The following is a 22,600-nucleotide window of genomic DNA, read 5'->3' as shown; positions in this document are numbered from 1 at the left end:
CTCAGAATCACAGAATCACAGAATCACAGAATTGTCTAGGTTGGAAGAGACCTCCAAGATCACCGAGTCCAACCTCTGACCTACCACTAACAAGTCCTCCACTAAACCATATCACTAAGCTCTAAATCTAAACGTCTTTTAAAGACCTTTAGGGATGGTGACTGAACCACTTCCCTGAGCAGCCTATTCCAATGCCTAATGAAACTTTCAGTAAAGAAGTTCTTCCTAATATCCAACCGAAACCTCCCCTGGCACAACTTTAGCCCATTCCCCCTTGTCCTGTCACCAGGCACGTGGGAGAATAGACCAACCCCCACCCCACTACAGCCTCCGTCAACTCGGGAGCACTGCAGGACGAAGTCCCATGCAGTTACTTTCAGCAGACTGAACAAGCCCAGGAAAGCTCTGGACAAGTCCTAATTCTCATATCCTATCATTTCTAGTGAAGAGCTCAAACAATTAAAGTACAGATGGCTTCTGACAGTCATTTAGACATGTGGGCACAGATCAAGGAGTATGTTATGCTTGAGCCCGTTACTTGTCCCATGCTATTATGAATAGCCTATAGTTGATAATACAGGCCCACAGAATGTACTAACACCCTCACATCATCTTGGAAACCCTGTTACTCTGCATAATTCATTGTATGCCCACTTTCCGTGACTGCATAGCACAAAAGTTCCTTTCCCACAAATTATCTATGAGAGCAGAAGAAGCTGCTTTTCACCTAGACCTATTTTGCATGCCATTATTCTACAGTATGTTTCTCTTCTTTCCCTTAACAAACATGGCTGAAAGTTTCCTTCTTCAAGGCTGAGTGGAATGGTTCCCTAGAGAACTCTGGACGCTTTGTGACAGATTTGCACAGAGGCACCCGGGATAATCAACAACAGAGCTGAAGTACAGTATCTTTTAAAATGAACTGCAGATTGCAGTTTATCTCCACTGATCCATGTGTCAGAGAGCTGACCCCACCCCTAGCTGTGGGAAAATTCTGTAGTGACAGGAAACAAATATAATTAGATACAGTCAGCTGTTCATGTCCTTTAAAATGAGAAAGTGAAAATTAAAAACAGCCTGTGCAGAACTCCACTTTATCAGGCAGACCTGTAGCTAGACCATTTCAGAAAAGCCTCTCCGAATTTTATCTCTGCAGCTATTTATCAAATATAACAGAGGTAAAAAGCAAGGCAAACAAATTCCACAACAAACAACTGGCATGGAAAGATTTTACTAATCCCTTCAAGTTTTCAGTTATTGTTGTTTTCAGAAAGACCATAGAACTCCTGAGGACACAATGGCTTGGCACATTTCATGTAAAGCAAAAAATTGACCTTGAAATAGGTTTTCAGGTTATAAGATCTCTATCCATACAGCTCTTCTGCTTTTCTTTAGGGAATGGGAGATTTTTTTTCCCTGCCTGAGGTTTCAAAATATTTGCCTTTCAGCAGCCCCTAAAAGTAATAAAATGTTGTTCAGTTCCCAAAGCCCAGGAATGAAGGAGAAAGAAAAGACACTGTCATAATCACTTAGTTCTTTATTCATTACTTGAGGGAAGCAGGAAGACATTTCTGTATAAGAAAATAGTGTAAGACACATTTGACCCTTTTACTGCCAGAGTGAACCTGACTGACAGAGAATCCATCTGTTCACTGTAACACCTACGTATTTGCCATTCTGTCAGTTGATCACTAGAGATGTTATTTATTAATGCTTTCACAGTCCTATGCACATACAAAGTATTCATCTGTGTCTTCAGTAATTAACATCACATTACCAAGGGGAAAAGCAGTTTCTCAGTAGTGCAATTAAACTCCCACCTTACAAATTACACATTATTCTACAAAACTTACTCATGTAACAAAGATCTAGCTTTGATGATGAAACATAAAAACAGTGAGCACTGCCAAACAATAGGCTTGGCAGCCTTCTCTACGTGGGTTGTCCCAAAGCCAAATAACAAAGTCATCCTATAGTAGTTTCACTTAGGAATATTTCTGGAATTATGGAAAAACTTCATATGAAGCCAAAAAATAAATCTGCCTGGCTTGCCTTTTGCTTTCTAAGTAGTACATCTCCTGTAACAGTTCACCGACAGTATGTAGTAGAGCTACATCAGACAGTCACTACAAAGCTCTAAGCACTTCAAGACTCAGATGGTATCATCTCTGTGATGGTCACAAAACTTAATGCAGATTATTTTTAAACTTGTTGTGGTTATATAAATGTTTAAAAACAGAAAGAGAGGCTCAGCATCAAAATTCTCTGCAACTGAGCCTAAGCAAGTCTGAACACCTCTTACTGTCATTAGCTGCCTGGGAAACTAAGCACCACCAATTTTCTGCAAGAGAAACCTGAGTATGATTTTGATAAGAATAACAAGCCAAATTAAAAGAGACCTAATAAGGACTCCTGATATAATTCCACTGACTTCAAGAAGTTTATCTTAGCATTTATTTTACTCCTTCAAGTTTGTTTGAACCTGAAACTGAGCCAAAGGCGAAATCCTGTAAGGAGAGAATATGCAACTAGGCAGACTGCATTTGCAAACTTCAGGATAACTCTTCCTAGGGTAACTTCCTTTCCCAAACCTGGGCAGGGAGCCTAAACACTAAGCCTATTAAATATAAAAAAAATATTAAAAAAAATAAAACATGGCTCACTGCCTGTGCAAATATTTTTCATAATTACCTACAGTAGTCAATTGATTAAAACATGTTCTAACTTCTTTAAAAGTCCTTCTTCTGCACACAGAGGCCTGAGCTACAGTTCAAAGTTCTTGTTAACATAATCATGCACGGAGTATTAATAACCTTACAGAACCTACCCCTTGTAGCCACAGCCAGCAAGAACACTTTCCTCAGTAAAATTAGTTTCAGTTTAAAAACAGAAAACATTACTGCAAGGTGAGTTTCCATTAGAGAAATTTTCCAGTATTTCTTTAATGTAGACACAACCCTAGTTTTAAATAAACAAATACATACATGCATGCACAAACTTCAGTATTTCACTGTTTGTGTCTGTAAGCAACTCAATACCCTTGTGTATAGGGGTAGATATTATCCCTTGATTTCAGTAGCATAAAACTCACCAGCTTAAGATCAGTATTAGGTGTTTTATCACTTTGTTATTTTGACACCAGCAAAATACCCTCTCAGCAAATTATGCTGTCTTCCAATCCATGTAAAGCTTCAGCAGACCACGAACACAGCTACTTAACATCCCAGATTCCTTCCACACCCAACCAATTGTATGATGCAATTACACACTTCTTTTTCATGATCTAAGCCTAACAGAATATCAAGAATAGGCTGAAAAAATAGAATGAGATATTACAGACAGCATTAATTAAACCAGATTCGTCTGTGCAGCTTGCCAGGACTCGTGGTTTTACAAAGCACATAAAATACTACGTGTGCCGAGTCATTTCACCCTGGAAGTTCCTGTCACTGGTTCGCTATTTCAGCCAACATTCTTACAGCTCTCAGCTGGAAGTGGCAGCTACCAAAATGTTTGTAACTGTGAGAGCTGCTGATGCTGGGCCAGTTAACTGGAGGTGCATTAGAACCCAAGAATCAACACTTTGGCACAAAGGAAAGAGGAACTAACCTTTTTATTTCTCTTACACACCACACATTGAAGAAGCACAGAAAATCAACTTCTTGGCATAAATCAGGATACTAGTGAAGCATATGTCTTTCTCTGTCATGGAAAGGGAAAAGATGTTCCAACAGTCCAAGGCAGTAGGAAGCTGAGAAGGAATTTGTACTGTTGTCTTTGGTACATTGCAGTGCCAATACTGGAAGGTATACAAGTGACTGCAACAAAACTACTGGAGCTCCAAGGGAAGAGGTGGGAATGCTTGCCCCTGTCACTGCACCACATGACCAAAATATGCAAAAAAATATTGGGCCATGTTAGTCCTCCAATAAATCCATCTGTCATGTGCTAATCCTGTCTGGATATCAGAGCTTTAACTCAAGATTGTTCTTTAAAAGCTATTTACTTTATATTCCTCTGCAGGAAAGGACATTTCTCTCTGATTTGTTGGCATTGACTTGTCTTTGCTTTGTATGCGTGCAGTTCAGAATATGATGGAGGCCTGCCCCTGTATGGTGCTCTTAGCTTTACTAAGTTGATTATAATTAAAATAGATTGTTGTTTGACTGATCCTCTTTTCTTAAGTAGAGCTAATGCAGATTAACTGTCCATAGACAGAGGCTTTAAGTATCCAGTGTAAGAAAAATCTTGCATTAAATATTAGCAGTGGCATCACTACGTATCACCATTGTCATTTAACGTGTTGTGCTTTTTGACAATATAATGAAAATTTGCAACTAAAAATATACTGCTATACATAAAAACCTCTCTAGGACTTAATACTCACTTGTGTTTCTTATGCAGTGTCTCACTGAATGGCAGTTCACTATACAGAAAAGTAATCCTCAGGTGTCTTTCTGTATAAGATTTAACACAGTTGAATATACCCTGCTGGTCACAATGCTTCAGTTTTTATATGATGCATATACACGCTGCAAGGTATTTCAAACAAACTCTACAATTTTAAACAAATCAGTTAATTTAACTAAAAATAATGATAGAACCTACATTTTCATTATGTGAATGATAAAATTTTTAAATACAACCTCAATACATGTGATTCTAGGACACAAATAGATGTGGAATTTAAGAATATTTTTCTCCTGATGCTGTATGTCCTGAGGCTGATAAGGGGAAAAAAAAAGCAATGCTAGGGAGGTCTTTGATTTTTCACTATGCATGACACTCCAGTTTCTGGCCTGTTGGTCAGATTGGCTGGCAGAATAATTGCACCTACAGGAATGACTGGTATAGTTGCATGTGAAGCACAGCAGACAGGCACCCCTTTTTGCATTCCAACAGAGATGGGTGCTTAATGCTGCAAATGGCTGCCTCGGCCACATGCCTGACCATACATCCTAGGTATAAAGATACTGGTTGTGCAAAACCTCATACTGAACCACAACTGAAATGAGGATAAATGGAAACAAAGCAAAATAGAAACTAACAAAATTTGCTCCCTTCTCTGCTCACTGTATGAATACAAAGGTTAAGCATGGCCTAACTTAAGCTTTTGTAAGCAAAGGATTTCATCTCTATACCAGAGAGTACTTCTATTTTGAAAATAGATATTTTGTGCAAATATATTTCAGGCTTTGAATTACAATTCACATATACAATACACATAGAATTTGTTGTAAGGTGCATTACCTCTTTTAACTCAAGTAGCCCATATGGGAAGGTTGTTTCAATTAGGAGTGAAACGTGATAATGAAAGCATAAATTATTTTTATGCAGCCATCCTTAATCACAAAGAACATTGAGACAAACGTCACAAATTTCAAAGTCAAAGTTGTTCACCTTCCCAGTCAAAGCTCCATTTAAAGTTTAACTCTAATTTAACTCTAATTAATTCTGAATTAAAAATTAGCTGCGCCTAACAAGTACTTTTGACAAAAAGCTCACAAAGCAGCACAATCTAGTACAAGTCAGAACCAGACTTAGTCATTTTTACTCCAGAAGCCTCCCAAACTAAGTTTTCTGGCACCTCTCTGTCTGCCTGTAGTCCATCTCCTCTCTAATTAACAGTGAAGACTTACTCATGGATTGTAAAGTTCTTTAGCACATGAAAGAAAATCTGTATGGGCAGTCCCAGTTGCATAGCTGCAGCTGCTGGAATCAAATAGAGAAAGAACCAGCATTCAGGAGAGCTACCTCAGAACCAGGTTAAGGACTTCCTCTCGGTTTGTGATCAACTAGAGCTGTAAGAGCAGCAACATTTGCTAGAATGTGGAGCAAATTCACAAGTTGTTTAAATTGGAGCTAAAAGATGTGCCTCTGTTACCTACCCTACTAACTGAAACTTAAGTTCTGCCTTTGATGTACGTAGTTTACGAGAGTCTCCAAAAACATGTTATATGTCTTTTTTCGTCTATAGGCCCAGATTCAAAGCACACTATTGATATTAAAAGCTGAAAAATTAGGACTGCCCGCAAAGCTGTACATTTGAAATTTCTTAACTCCTTTTCAATCTTAGTTTTGTTTCTCAACACAGCCAAATGCATAAAATTAAAGAGCTGTGGAATATCAGAATGACAACTGAGACATGACAAACTCTCACAGTAGACATGACATTTCTCACAACTACATTCCAATACATTAAAAAATAAATAAAAAATAAAACACAGGACTTTCAAAAATACATTTGTTGGTTATGAACATGGGTTTTATTCTGCTTTGCAGGAAAATTCATGCCCAAGGAAATCACTTCCAACATAAGTAAGCAAATGAACAGAATTTGTATAACTTGCTATAAAAAGAACACCAAGGTTTGTTTGTTTGTTTGTTTTACAAAACTGTTTACCTAGGAAGCAGGTGGATGCAAAGGACTGATTAATACAATACTTTAAGTGAAATAAACAGTAGCCTTGTTACACTCTGATTAGTCCTTGCAGAATAGATTGTAAGTACTGTATCTCACTAGCTGCCGAAGGTTCAACAATAAACACCTGTGAAATTGTTTCCACACTGCTACAAGTCTACCAGTTTGTTAAATATTCATTTGCTTGTCTTCATTTCTCCTCCAGTGATTCACAGAGCTCAGACTACAGCTATTTAAACCCTCCAAAGATATTCCTGGATACAAACACGAAAGGCATGAATTGAAGCCAGTGCTAGGGGAAAAGGAACATGTTTTGATTCCTAATGTTCCCACACACGAATACTCCAGAATTACTGAAACATCACAGAAGGGTTATTCAAACAAAATTAATCAGTGCAATGTTTGTCAAAGCCTTCAGAAGAAATGCACTTGCTTAACTATAGTCCAATTGCTAGATGAAGATCTTAGCCCAGCTTTGGGAAAGATTCTCACTCCCAAATAATTTTATTCTTCATATTTTTGTATACAAAGAAATCTATGAGCTTTTAAATCTACACAAAAGTGTGTCTTAAAGAAATGTTTTGCAACCACTACTTTTTTTCAGAAAGAATATTTACTGAATTGCAGCACAAGCATAGGTATTTAATTTGACTGATACATTCTTGATACTCCACTGCCTTTTGGGGATAGAGGGGTGTTAAGAATATAGGGGTGTTAAGAAATAAATGACATGCCAAAACTTAGCTGGACTCATAGCAGTATGAGAGAACACTGATGACAGCCATTACATCAGTAATGCAGTATGTGTTTGCACCAAACTGGAAGGAAACACTTTTTTCAAACTGGTCGTGCAGGGAAGTTTTAGGTCTGATGACGTTTTATCTCAGATGGAATTTGGCCAGGAATATTAGGTTAACTATCCTGTGCCAATAGAAACTACATTACACCAGCATAAAGATTTTGGGTGAAGATTTAAACATCTTCCTAAGTTAATTGTCAGAGCATTTTGACATTGCCTACCTCCTACAAGAGAGTTCTGTAGCACACAGAAATGCAGCTGCAGTATCCAGTGACTTGTAGGGATGCCAGTCTTTTCAGCAGTCACTAGACAGAATCATCTATTACTATGCAGCACGCATGCCATACACTGTACACTTGGTATTGTAATTTAACTCCCATACACTGCATGAATATCATTCACAAAAAGAGTTCTGAGAAGCAAGAACAAGGAAGGCAGCAACTGGTCTTCAGAACACACAAATTGTATTGTGGCAAACAACAACAGCAGTCCAGAAACCAAGAATACGTCAAAGACTATTGTACCATCTGGTATTTTTAGAAAGCTTTGTATTCAAATTTAAAACCAATAACCCCCCAAAATCTTATATAACGTTCCTTTTTCTTTAGCATAGCTTGCTGCCCAAGCAGCAAAAAGCCCAAGAACGGTACTCTTTCATGTTAAGGGTTTAGACTTCATAAATTTAAACTGGAAAAGAGTCCCTGCTGAGAGAAGGGAATGTGACAGATGGCATGAGATATTGCGGTAATCTTACTGACAAAACATTAAGCATGTGACAGAATTTCAAAATAAAGTAATATTTCCCAGCTGAAGCAAGTTTAACAGGCATTAATGTGGAAGTCAAGTTATCCAGAAAAGTTATCTACACCATTGAAATGTATGTATGACTTTTTTGTTTCTGTTTTCCTGATGAAGACTTAAAACTTCCACTTGAAAAGAAAAGAAAAGAGAAGAGAAGAGAAGAGAAGAGAAGAGAAGAGAAGAGAAGAGAAGAGAAGAGAAGAGAAGAGAAGAGAAGAAAAGAGAAGAGAAGAGAAGAGAAGAGAAGAGAAGAGAAGAGAAGAGAAGAAAAGAAAAGAAAAGAGAAAAGAGAAAAGAGAAAAGAGAAAAGAAAAGAAAAGAAAAAGAAAAGAAAAGAAAAGAAAAGAAAAGAAAAGAAAAGAAAAGAAAAGAAAAGAAAAGAAAAAAGAAAAGAAAAGAAAAGAAAAGAAAAGAAAAGAAAAGAAAAGAAAAGAAAAGAAAAGAAAAGAAAAGAAAAGAAAAGGCCAATTTACAAACTATCTTCATAAGCTAGAACAAGATTAAGAGGCCTGGAGCAAAACTTTAGAGCACTGAAGGAGCAGGTTATTTAAGGTACTGTAATTGGTAGCCATTTTGGATTTGATACAGGCAAATACTTCAAATAATTCATCCATTGAAACAAGTACTGAGAAGTCCATACACTTCTGTTGACAAAGCTGAATTCAGTTTAAAGAAGCAAGTAAATCGGTCACAAAATTTAGTAAATTTTTTTTTCAGTAAGATGTTAATTCTTTATGGATAATCAAATCCTCACAGATAGAAACACTTGTGTCATGTATTGATACCAAAATGCTCTTGTCCAGCAAATGGGGACTGAATAAAGGATGATTAGACTGATCCCAGTTCTTCTACAGCCCTTTTGTGTGACCTTGGGAAAGCCACTGTCCCTCTCTGTGTTTATGACTTGCCATTTACCCCCTCAATTCCCCCTTGTCAGTCTTGTCTGTTTTAAATACAGAAGTTAGAGATCCAACTGTAATGCAAACAATCAAAATCGCAAAAGAAAGCTGTATGAAGAGGAAATGAATGCTTTTCTGTGGAAAGAGAAAATAATTCAGCAAATGACTGGCATGCTAACAGCTGCATTCAGTGGCATTTGCCACAATACGAGTATTTGTTATCTTAAGCAAAAGCTCGCACTGTAGCACCTCAGGAGGTAAAATACAGAAACCTTTACAGAAACCACAATGCAAAGAACCAGGCAGCAAGACTACAAAAAGGACTTTATTCCAGAATTTTTTAATTCTATTTTAATTCTTAGATTTTTGATTTAATACATGGCTGGGGGAGGTTAAATCTCACAGATACTTTACTTGCACTTTCTCATAGATCTGAGGTGCACATTCTGCTTATCAACGAGCTGTGCTATGCTTTCGCTGCACTACCACAGCTAAAAGCAAGTCTGTTGTTTAAAAGAGAAACACAGTAAGTGATGGTAAAAGACATCTAACAGCCTAGAAACAGCTTCTTCACATGACCATCAGCTTTTATTCATATAGCCCTACACACCAAGGATAAGTAATGGTGATTTTCCTGCATAAATATGAAGAAAATTCTAAATTTCTCCCCGTTGGATTTCCTGAGGGGAACATACTAACACTGATGCCTGTTATGTGCTACTGATTTTTTGATGGTATGGATTATCTGAGAATATACTTTTAAGAAACAGTACTTCTAAAGGATGTGAGTCTTTGGTGATTCAGATCACATACCTGAGAATAACAGAAATAGTACTGAAATGAACTGAAAAATAAAAAACTTAGAAAATATAATGTATATAATAAAAGAAAAAACAACAGCACAGCTGATAGCTTGGTTCCAGAAACCTGATTGTTTGAGTAGTATTAACAAGATAATAAAATTGGTTAGTGCTGGTTTTGATCAAAGCTAGTTGAGTGCTTTAGGAATGATAAGAATATTCATCAAAATGCAAATACAAAGGATATTTTTCAAAATGAGTAACGGTAAACATGAAAAAGAAGCAAGCAGCCAGAAAAAAAAGAAGTCAACAGGGTCATTAAGGAACATGAATACACTAATAGTGACAGATAAGGCTGGTGTTGCTGAAGGCCTGAATAAGTTGTTTGCCTTAACATTCATGAAAGAATTTGGAGCACATCCCTGAGACCTAAATACATTTTCACAGGGGTGAGTGATATGGTGAATGAAATATGAGACAGACATTTATTATTCCAGAGCTGAAAGAATAGTTCAATAATTAAGACCATTAAAAACTGACATAGCATGCTTAAATTCCAGAGAAAGGTTTAGCCTAACATTGGTAAAATAATTCCAAATGGTAATGAAAAATATCAAAATAACAACCAAGAACATAGGGAAAGTGCATTGTGCCACATGATGGTATATGGCGGACTGTAGGGCACCTAGTGAAGAGAGGTCATGCACATATCTGCTAGGAGACTCTGACAAAGCACGAAGTGTAAATAGCTCAGAACACTGCGGCAGATAACATAATTTAGGAACATCAGGTACAGGAAAAAATCTGAAAAGACTAACATGCTTGTTGGAACATCAAAGTAGAAAGTTTAAAAGGATAAAGACAGAGAAGAAATAAATTGCTCCTAGCTTGCTCTTTTCTAGTAGGAAAGATGCTGCAACAGCAGAGAAAGAAATGCTAGAAGAAGAGAGAGTTGAGCCTAGACCTACCAGAAACAAAATGTCTGAGCTGCTGGCTACAAGTTTCTCACTTGCTAGCATGGAGTACAGGACAACTGCTTGTGCTATTTGTACTCTTTTGAGAAATGTCATAGACCTCACTTATCTAGCTTCCAATGAATTGGCTTCAGGAAAGTATAGATAATATATCATAATCACAAGATGAATTTTAGGAAAACACTAGATTTTCTGTTGAAGAAGAAAATTACTCCTGTTCTTTTTATGAATGAGCAAGGTCATCCAGGAGGAATCATTCACCTGACAGTCTTCTGAATCACAGTGCTGAGTTGGATTTGAGTCCCACAGGCTACTTGGCTACTTTTTTTTTTTTTAATAAAATGAAAAAGCCTCCCATGCACATTTCAGCATGAAAGCCACATAACTCCTTATTCTTTGTACTGATTGCAGCACTTACCTAAGAGAAACATCTGCTGGAGCACAAATTCTGCGGAATAATCTTTTGGTTACCATTCTGTGTTGCCATTATGATTTTTTTTCCCCTAACCAGAAAGCTGTAATAAAAAAATCAAATCAATCTAATGCACCATGATTAAATGTTATCACAATTAAGGAGAAAACTAAGATCGTAAAGACTTCAAGGCTTCTGCAGCGTCCATACCCTGTTGTAGGTGCAGAAGAAGGGACTTGATACAGATGGAGGAAACTGAAACTTTCCACAGACTCTTGGAATACCAGAAAGATCATATATGACTGACTTTATGTGTAGTAAATGTACCTTTTTGTTACCTAACTGTAAGCTATTTTTCATTGCATTGTATGCAGATGAGATATTTAAGTGAATTATCATCTCCAGCAGTATCCACCAGGATGTTCTAAGATGCTCGTTTCTAGCAGGCAAACAGCAGAATCATACAGAACAGAGAAGGTATGGCTGCTACAGGTCTGCTGTTGCTGTTAAATCCTTTCCCAAATAAATACTTTGGGTCATTTGGCTACAGGTGTGATTTATTTCAGCTGAGTGCTTATGCAAATCTAACCTACACACAAGAAAGAAAATATCTGTAATCATCATGCCTTCTCATATTTTGTAGGAGCTTTAAAGGCTGCAGAGCCTGTCCCGTTTACTTGTCCACAGTTACAAGTATAACAGGGACAGCTGGTGGACAACAGCTTTGTGAAGATCTTTCTCTTGCTGTGAACTGTCAGTTTTCAGTAGCTAAATACTTTCCAGGAATAAGGTTCAACACAAGTCTGTGATGAATGTAGCTCTCGTTCACTCATTTTCAGTCTCTTCTTCCATTAGAACTTACCCTACACATACTCTTTACTAGTTTTCTATTTCTGTAGAAGTCCTATTTCCGCTAACAACATTTGCTCTGTGCAGTATGTTGGTATGGCTTTCACTTCTGTGCAATAACTTGAAAGACCTAACTGTATTTTGATATATAAAACTGTCTAGCTTGGCAGGATACTGTACTTTTTATGTCCACTCACATTTCCTGATGTTTTCACCTTGAGTTAGAGCATGCCTTTAAAAAATATTTTTTAATAAATAAATAAGACACATGTTAGAAGAGGAAAGGTGAACAAATAAAGTACTAGTGCTTCTTTACAGCCTCGCACACAAAACATGACTGATGTAGCTCAGAGGAATCAGGAAGCACCACAGCCGAGCACGCAGGTACGTGATTTACGTGAGAGGAACACGCTGTACTTCCTAGTGCCCTGATTTATGTGAGATGTAAATTGTGTGGGGATGCTACACCAGCACGTGGCCTATCTGAAGGAAAAGACAACAAAATATAAAACCTCTCCCACAGTGAACTAACAAATTTAAATGAGCCTCTTTTGCCTGTTGCTATAGTTACCTGCTGCAGTAAGTGCATTTTACAGAAATTTCAGGCAAAAGCTATACGAATTGTTTATGTAATCACATTTTATATGTACACAGATCTCCACCTTAATAAAAAGAAGTCACTGTATCACAGGAGAGACGTGTGCTTTACTGGCTGCATTAGCAGAACAGATGTAATACCTGACTAGTATTAATAAAGCAAGAGACTGAATTTTCACTATGAATTTTTAAGTTACGGCACATCATTACTGCTGGTGTATCTGTTCTGGCATGTGAAATAGAGCATTCTGACCATAGGGCTGTCAGTCAAACACATCCGCCAGCATTAAATTCATTTGTAAAACATGATAAATTTTATTTATCTTAAATGGTAAATATTTTCCAAAATCAAAAATATTATTGTATAATCATAGAGCTTAGAGAAAATAAAAGTCCTTCTAAAGGGACATCTACAGCCTGAAACCTTAGGAATGTCCTCAGAACATACAATAATCAGTCAGATATAACTGATCTAGCTCTAGATCCTTCTGCCTACATCTAAGATGCAAAATTGGAAACTTACAGCTATTTGCCTACTGAAATTGAAATGCAGTTTTAACTAACTTCAGCATTGTAAAAGGAGATTTAAAACATTGCACATTACAAAAAAAAAAATCTAATGAGAAGTTTTTTTAAGTTTTTTTTTAAACCTTCTGCTAAAGTATTTCAATACCAAATTTAGAATAGAGAATAAAGCATACCAGGCTTAGCTTTATTTACAGCAATGGATTTAGTAAAAAGTTAGATAAAACACTCTCCAAAACAGCTTTTGGGGCAGCTCACACTCCAGTTTTAATTCTCTGCACATCCAGTGTTGTCACTTTGTTATGTGGTTGGGTTTGGGCTTGTTTTGTTCTTGCCACTTGCTGACACAGTTTCCAGGTAAGCATCTCACTGATTGTTAATGATGTCACCATCTCTCATTTAATTGCTTGTATTTCTTTTTTAAAGGAATTAAACTAGTACACAGGTCAAAAGGTTGTCTTGCTGCTGTGGTTAGCAAGAACATGAACCATCACAGTCCTGTGAAGGACTCAAGAAGTCCTGACTCTGAAGAAGTTCATCATCTCCTTAACCAAACCATACCCAACTTCCATTGATAAACAAAAGAGCATGCATTGATTATGTGTATATCTAAGGAGACAAAGCAGCCTGCTTTCTGCTGATTAATTTTTTTTCCCAAGTGTTTGTTATTCTGGTCTGACTGTTTTGTCAATCTCTTTAGTGAGGTACTATGGGAATTCTGTTAAAATCTATTTTTTCCTATTCCATTTGAAAACACCAATTCTTTTCCCTAATTATGACCCTAATAGTTAACATTGCCAGAAAAAAAAAAAATCTGATTTCTACTAAACGACATTGCATTTGTGCCTCCTAAAATAACCTTAGAAGTTTTTTTGCCTGGCTTTGTGTTAAAACACCTGGGGTTATTTTTTCTCTATTAGTTATTTGATTAGTTTCCACCCTGAATAAACATTTAGATATTTATCTGAGCATAAATATATTTATCAGAAATAATATTACCAGAGTATAACCCCTTAGTCTATATGAGTTTGAATTGTAGGGGTCATCCTTTTAGAGGGAAAAAGATTAGGTATTTAAGGAGAAATACAGAGAATTTTAGAATAATCTAAGTGTATAGTAGTACAGTATTCCACAAATGTCACAGAGGGAAAATAAAAGTAATAGATGCTAGTGGCAAAAATCCATTCAGTATGTTTCCAATGGATTTTTATTTACTAGAGCTGGAAATGAAAAATTGCAAAGTTTTTCATGAAATTTTACATTTCCTAAAAATCATACTAACAAAAATATTTAAACATTTGACACAAACATTATGATGAATAGTTTGAAAGTAATGCTTTTTGGAAATTTTGTTTCTTTTAGAGGGCAAATACAATTTGCATTTGGTACTGCATTCAGAGTATGCTTGTGATGGGTCCTTCCTGGCTGGCATTTGGGAGATTAGTGGACTGCTGTTCTGAACCAGTTTCTCATAAACAGCTTTAGTGCTTTACACACCCTCTCCACCACTAGCACCCTTCTGCTGAAGGAAACTCATCTCTGCCAATGCAGGATTGAGAGAAGTCTTCACTGCATGCTCTTGATCAAGGTCATTTGTATACGCCACCCACCTTATAAAGTGCAGCAGTTGATAACACCTCTTATTTAAAACTAGCACATCATTTCCAGTAATGAAACAAAAGATTTTTAAAGTATATATTCTTTTGCCAGTTCCCCACCCCTCTTCCTCCTCCTTACTTTGTATGTGGATGTTTCTAGTGCCCTGCTGTTATGGTACTTGGCATGTTGGTCTAGAAATGGATCTGACTTACATGTGGAAGAAGAAATTTATGCTATGAAGACAAAGACGATACAATTTAAAATTAAAATTAAAAAAAAAATCAACAGCATTTCCCCTACAGTTTTTCTTTAAATGCATCAGATAGAGAGGAAATTTTGACAAATGGTATTGGTAGCAACCAATGGCAGATACATACAGAAGAACAGAATTAACAATATTATACAAAGTCTTGTTGAAATAGCATTATTACAGTAGCAAAACTACGAGAGTACATTTCCTTGTTATAAGAAGGTACATCGTAATTTAAGCTCACTATGCATTTCCCCTTAATCATGTAGCATGAAGTAAGTACTTTAAAGACCAAGAAAAGCAGTTAGACGCAAGTAGAACAAGTGCTTTCAGCAACTCCTGCCATCCCATTTTAAGGTCAAAGACTGTCTGTCATTCCAAGCAAGATCTAGGCTTGCAGTACCTTATTATTTTTCTGCATGTTTTCATCTTGCTTTTTGTCTGGTATCAATGCACTAGGACCTATAGTTAATACAAGACATGCCTGCCTTGTGATGCCATCTGCCATCAAATCCACCAGATTTTGGATAAATTTTAATGCACCTTTCTTTACAGTTCTATTTCTAAAATGAGCATTGAAGATTGTCAGCTTCTTATCATGACACGGAACTCAGAAACAAAAAAAGGAAGGGTTGGTGGGTTTTGGTTTGTTTGTTGTGGTTTTTTTTGTTTTGTTTTGTTTTTGTTTGTTTACCACATGGCATGAAGTTAAATGTTCAGAGTAAGCATACAAAGAAGAATTGAGGACCCAGTCTTCCAGCTGAAGCACAGAGAAACCTAGTTTAAAAAGAAGAAGAATGGCTTCCTCTTAAATTCAAAAGAATAACCATATTCACAGTTAGTTTACATAGTTCATTATTTAGTAGAGCAGCAGTAATCATCTTTGGATACACTCCCAAGCTGACTGCTTGTAGGAAAATACAGATGTATCCATAATGCAGACTGACTCTTTCAGTACTCATTGGCTATTCCTACCCTAAACAGCAACTGGCTTTATTTCTGCTGTAAAATAGCTGTAAGAAATAGATGTGCATATATTCCCATTGCTGGTGGTGAATGTCGGCTTGGATCTGCTTTGTTCAGTTTTTTTATTTGCTTTTTTTAATATACAATTAAACTCTGCCTTGACTCATTTATGCATCTCTTATGAAACTAAAAACTGATGAAGTAACAAAGCAAACACCATCACAGGTAAGACAGATTACATTTCCTTCAGAATTTTCCCTTGGGCACACTTAAAATTACTCAGCTCATTACAAGTGAATACAGTATAGTAGACTTAGTTTTCTGACCCACGTGGCACAAGTTGTAGTTTCACTTATGAGAGTGCTGCCAGGCCTGCAAACATCATCTGCTTCTGAGAAAGCAAGCAGTGCTGGCTGGTTTCATCTCACACATGAAAAAATAAAATCCTTTTTACCATTTGCACCATATTAGAATGGCCTTAAAGAAAAACAGAAGCATGCTTTAGAGAGGAAATTTGAAGAGAAAATAACAGCAACAACGTCAGCCTGCAGAAGAAAGATTCATATGAAAACCTACATGGGGAAGAGATGAGAGCAGAGTGCAGAACTGGCCATCACTCAAGGACCTTGAAGAGCTGGAAGGCACAGCAGTGAGGTGACAGAGGGTGACGGGAGGGAATCAAGACAGGAATTCATTTGTTCAAGGAAATATCACAGGACAGCCTGAGCTAAGTTTATTTTCTAATTGCACAGCATGAAAATACTGTCTGTGCCAGTCACGTAGCTCAGAGAGCAGGTAGGGCAAAACTGCGTTTGTGAAAGAGGAAAACTATCACCAAGAGGTGGTGGTGGTTTTTGGTTTTGTTTGTTTATTGGTTTTTAGCTTGGGTTGGGCTTTGTTTTCTTTTGTTTTGCTTGTTACATACCCTTTTCTTAGAAAAAATATGGGGGAAAAAAACAGAAGGGAAGCATGGAATATATTTGTGCAAACATGATCTTCTCTGTTTCTTCAATGCCATCTGACATGGTGGTGGCCAATGGTCACTCCCTTTAATGCATCAATCTGACTAGGGGGCTGAGAAGGCTGCTTCTGTAATGTTTTCAGCTCACTATTTCATCAACATCTGAAAGCTGGCAAGAAAACTACAGCATAGCCTAGAAAAAAGGGCAAAAGAAGTGAATAAAGTGGAAAAATAATGAAGAAAACAAACATGGAACATGCTTCAAAGACAGGGGAAACTAGCGGTTAGGATTACAGCTTGTGCAAATATTTGCTAAGTAACACACTGGTTTGAAGACGAATGTGCTGAGGTAGAAGAGTTGGATATGGTTATAATGGGAAAAGTTTCTGATGCACACAGTCTATGCAAAATGTTTTTATGTTTTCTTGAGGAAATTGTATGCAACAAATAAACTGTCAAAATCTCCAAAACTGGTGCAGGGTGGAATCGACGGGCTCAAGACAGAAGAGGGGTTTAAAACGTTCCATTGTTAACTGTGCAGGCTAAAGCATTGATTTAAACTCTCTTGGTATTTAAAATAGAAATTAAACACTACAATACTCTGTACAGCAACTAACCCTCTATGGAATATATATGATCAGTTCATATGTGTTCCTTGTGTAAGGGGAGCCAAGCTTCCTTCCCTTCTCACTTAAACATTAAACCTTGTCCTGGTGAGATGATCATTGCTCTTCACATCCTTCAGAGACGTTCAGCAGGAGGTGACTGCCATGGGACACGACCACAGCACCAGCTCCCCTCATTGGTAACCAGCTGGATATGCCAGGCCAGGCCATATCCATTGCACATGGTCCACTGCCTGGGAGAGTTGAGCCATTTCCCTTGATGACTGCCTGAAGGGAAATTTCCTTGAAAGCATTTATGTGCTGTGGACTAAGATTTCTTTAATCATAGTTGTATACATACATAATCCTATTTGGATACAGGTGATTATGGACATGAATAGCAGTGTCACTTCCTGCACAGAGGGCAGCTGGGACATATTTTGGCATCTTACAGAAGTACAGTAGCCTGAGATATATCTACTCCCTTCAGTCCTGAGTCAAATCTTACCAAAATTTATTCTATCTTTAAGGGCTTTCACTTGCTAGATGTTGACATCATATGCAGACATTGCACCAATCCCAGCCGTGCTGCAGTGTGAAGAGTGCAGCAGGAGATCCTGACTGTGGGCTGTTTGGACTGTTATTCCTTCCAATGCTACCATCTCTAACCTCATCGGAGGAAACTGAGACAACACCATAATACCCTGCCACGTAACATGGCAACATTAGTCACAGCTATTTACCCCCTAGAGAAATAAATTGGGTGGAAGGACAGTACATGGTCAGATACTCTCCAGAGTATCTTCTGTTTGAGAATATCAAAAAAAGGGTTTTGGAAAGCTTTAGAAGCACTGAGCATTAGCCCACTTCAGTTCAGATAGAAGGTAATCTGCCAGCCAAACACAAACTTGAACCTGTGGTATTTCTCTCCCAAGCTGCAATGAGCTGTGGGCATATCAGGGAATAGCACTTCCTTTAAAAATAGCCCCATGGGGAGACTCTGAGGGTCAGGAATGTGCTAATGTGATAAATACCTGTGACAAACATGCTTCACTCGATTAAACAAGCACACCAAACCTGGAGAAGTGTTTGAACAAAAGTGCTTATTTTGAAATAAGCTTTTGAAGGGAAGATCTGAAAGACTTTGAGAACTCTCAATAAAGTGGTACTTGTGTTCTACCACTGCTTTTAAGTTTTAATTTTCTGCTGACAGATTAAGGCCTACTAGAGTTGGTTAAAATGGCCTGGTCATTTAACAAAAATCACACAAATGCATCACACAGTGTGACACAAGTACTGTGGTCAGCAGACGATGAAACCTGCCCGTGGAGCCCCACAGGGCAGTAGTCAATCACAAGAGTCAGTCCAAAGCAGCTAGAAACAGCACGACTAGGAAGCTGAAAGTAGTTTTAACACTTTGTTGATGTTTCTGTGTAATCCACAGCCACACATGTAAAAATGAGGAAAGAGCAACTACTTGTGCTAAACAGCAGACAGCTAGTGCAACTGGATAGTTGGTTCACCCAGTAAAGTAAGAAATCTGCTTGTCCAGGACATAAGGAGGAACTCTGAGTTGAGGAGCTTTGCACTGCTGAGCAATGAGAAGTCCAACATCTCCAGCCTGTTTCCAGCACACAACCTGGAAAAGCACCTTTTTGAGTTTCCTCAATATCTCACATTATCTAGCCTGTTACATATTTCAGCAATGCGAGCTTAGTCTCCCAGAGGCATTTGTAATATTACCAAGTATTCGGACAGTGGTGCTAGGAGCAGCACTGAAATGATGCAACACACACATTAACTTCCTTCTCCTTCATTTCTCTTTCCACCCCCAGGGGATCAATACAGTGGTTGGTTACATACTACCCAACCCCTGACCTATCAAAATTGCTAACCTTCTCCATTTTGCTTTCTTTCATCCTTTCTTTTTAATAAACTTAAAAAACCAACAGGTGTCATCTAAGCAGACTGCTCAGTCAAGGATTTATTTTTTTAATGAATTGGGCCAATACAATAAAATTCTGTAATTGTGTTATAGTTGCAGGTTCAGCTGAAGCTTCTGGCTTTTTATTACAAAAATCCCAATTTGTGATAATTGTTATACTCTGAATAAGATTTTTAATGAAAGAGGAAGATTGAAGTCAAAGGGGTACTATTAAAAGCACACTTTTAAGCCACATTGAACTAAGATACCTACACAAAATATTTTTTGCAGATCCTGCCTTAGCAGATGCAGGGGTACTACTTTCAATGGCAACAATTACATTTGTTTACAGTGTCATTTTTACATCTACCCACAGAGCACATCTGTAGCTTTAAAACTGCTAGCTCAGATACCAACGTGAGCTAACAGGACCAACCCAGGGCACTGGCTATTAAAGCAGTTGGTTGCTCAGCTGCTGCAGCTACCCTGGCTACAGGTACACTAGAAAGTAAGAATAAAACTCCATCAGGAAAATCATCAGAAGCTGTAATAGCACATTTGATCACCCTCAGTCATCTGCTAAGGAAACCTTCTTACATCCAGGCTGTTACCAACTGCTGCTTATATTGAGAGTAGAACTCACACGGGATCATCCAGGCAGATCATCCATTACACCAGCTCATCAGCCCTTAGCTCAGACTTCCCAGGTTTTTAAGTCTTTGCAACAAGTGCAGTCTATAAAATTCCTTCTCACATCACTACACTCACAGCTAACTAGAAACAAAGATAGGAGGGAATGTGCTGCTAGTTTCTGGACGTAGAAGACTCATAATTACAGACTGGTACAAGAATAGGCTCAGCTAACTCCTGCCCTCCTTACCTTCTTCGGTGTTGATCAATACCTGTATTACTTGTATGACTCTTGATCCTCCCTTAACTAGTTTAGATATCACTCTAAAAAGTTGACTTCCAAATAAAGCAAAAAGGTTTTAAGAATCCGTAATCCACCCTTGAAAACAAGGCAGATCTTTTTAGAAAATAGGTGGATAACCCAGAACACTCACATTAAAAATAACATGTCAAAATACTGATCTTTCAACTCTAATTACTACCACCCTGGTATTAACAATGATTTATATTACCATTTTTTTTGTTTGTTTGTTTTAAAGCAGTTTTAAAACAAAGACATTGAAAATTCCTCCTTCTCAGAAATTCTGAAAATTATGCTTTCATTTTATCAGTAAACAGACGAACAAAAAAAGAGCCCTGCATAACGCTGTTTCAAATTGCACCATGCAGAAATCATGTCCGGCCTATAAAACATTAACCTACCGGTTTCAGATCAGTTTCCGTTTTAATCCTCAGTGTTTGTATGTTTCCAACAGATTTTACGCTTGCAGGGAAAAAAACACTACACATCAGTAAATGATGCAAAATGTTGCCTTAAAAAGCTTCCAGCCAGCTGGCAAAATTCCTTCACACCAGAAGAAAAAAAAAAAATCTGACACATAACAACATACTGCTGCTAACAAACCTGCTGCAATGCAAAATTATCATTTTGACAACATACATAGACATTGTTATTTAATTCCACATAACAAAGGACAAAGGCTAGACTTATTTCAGGTCTCCCTTACCTTGGAATAAGAAACAGGCACCTTGCAACATTGATTGCTCCTCTAATCAAGTCACATCAGCAGAAGTTATGCAGTAGCTTTTTTTTTTTTTGAGCCAAAGTTAATTTCATTGAGCTGTGTGTGTGTGTGTGTAGTATTTTTCCAGATCTATGATGTTGAGTAGGAAATCGGGGAAGGGGAGCAGGAAACCTGCGTGGATGAGCAAGGAGCTAATCGATAAGATCAAAGGGAATCGATAAGATCAAAGGGAAGAGGAAGGTCTATGAAATGTGGAAAAAGGGCTTGTCCTCTTGGAAGAGTATAGAAGTGTTGTCAGGGCCTGCAGGGACGTGACGAGGAAGGCTAAAGCCCACCTAGAGATGAGGCTTGCAAAAGAGATAAAAGATAACACAAAGGGTTTTTTTAAGTATGTAAACAGTAAAAGGAAGACTAGGGATAATGTAGGTCCCTTGCTGAACGAGGGGGGTGTCCTGGTAACAGGAGATGCCGAGAAGGCGGAGATACTGAATGCTTTCTTTGCTTCAGTCTTTGCTTCAAGGACTCCCCCCCAGGACTCCTCGACCCTGGTGGGGGAGAAAGGGGCTGGGAAATGGAGGGCTCCCCCGTGGTTGACCTGAGGGTAGTTGGGGAGTGCCTGAGTGGGCTCAACGCACACAAATCCATGGGTCCCGATGGGATGCATCCACGTGTGCTAAGGGAGTTGGCAGAGGTGATCGCCGAACCGCTCTTTATCATCTTCGAAAGGTCCTGGAGAACAGGAGAGGTGCCTGAAGACTGGAGGACAGCCAATGTCACTCCGGTCTTCAAGAAGGATCCGGGAAACCACAGGGCAGTCAGTCTCACCTCTGTCCCTGGAAAGGTGTTGGAACAGCTCGTTCTGGATGTTATCTCCAAGCGATTGGAAGAGAAGAATGTTACGAGTAGTAGTCAGCATGGATTTACCAAGGGGAAGTTGTGCTCGACCAACCTCGTTGCCTTCTATGATGGCATCACCAGCTGGGTAGATGGGGAAGAGCAGTGGATGTCTAGCAGTGGATGTCACCTACCTTGACTTTAGCAAGGCTTTTGATACTGTCTCCCATGACATCCTGCTAGCAAAGCTGAGAAAGCGTGGGAGAGAGGAGTGGACAGTTAGGTGGGCTGAGAACTGGCTGACTGGCCGAGCTCAGAGGGTGGTGATCGGTGGCACAGAGTCCGGCTGGAGACCTGTGACTAGCGGTGTTCCCCAGGGGTCGGTGCTAGGTCTGGTTTCGTTCAACATCTTCATTGACGACCTTGATGAGGGAATAGTGTCTGCCCTCAGCAAGTACGCCGATGACACAAAGCTGGGAGGAGTGGCTGACACGCCAGAAGGCTGTGCCGCCATTCAGCGAGACCTGAACCGGCTGGAGAGGTGGGCAGGAATAAACCAAATAAGGTTTAATAAGAGCAAGTGTAGAGTCCTGCACCTGGGAAGGAACAACCGCACGTATCAGTACAGGCTGGGGGACAACCTGCTGGAGAGGAGCTCTGAGGAGAAGGACCTGGGGGTCCTGGTGGACGACAGGTTGACCATGAGCCAGCAGTGTGCCCTGGTGGCCA

The sequence above is a fragment of the Cygnus atratus genome, chromosome 12 (assembly GCF_013377495.2).
Source record: "Cygnus atratus isolate AKBS03 ecotype Queensland, Australia chromosome 12, CAtr_DNAZoo_HiC_assembly, whole genome shotgun sequence".
NCBI classification, from domain to species: Eukaryota; Metazoa; Chordata; class Aves; order Anseriformes; family Anatidae; genus Cygnus; species Cygnus atratus.
Note: the sequence above shows the minus strand (reverse complement) of the source record.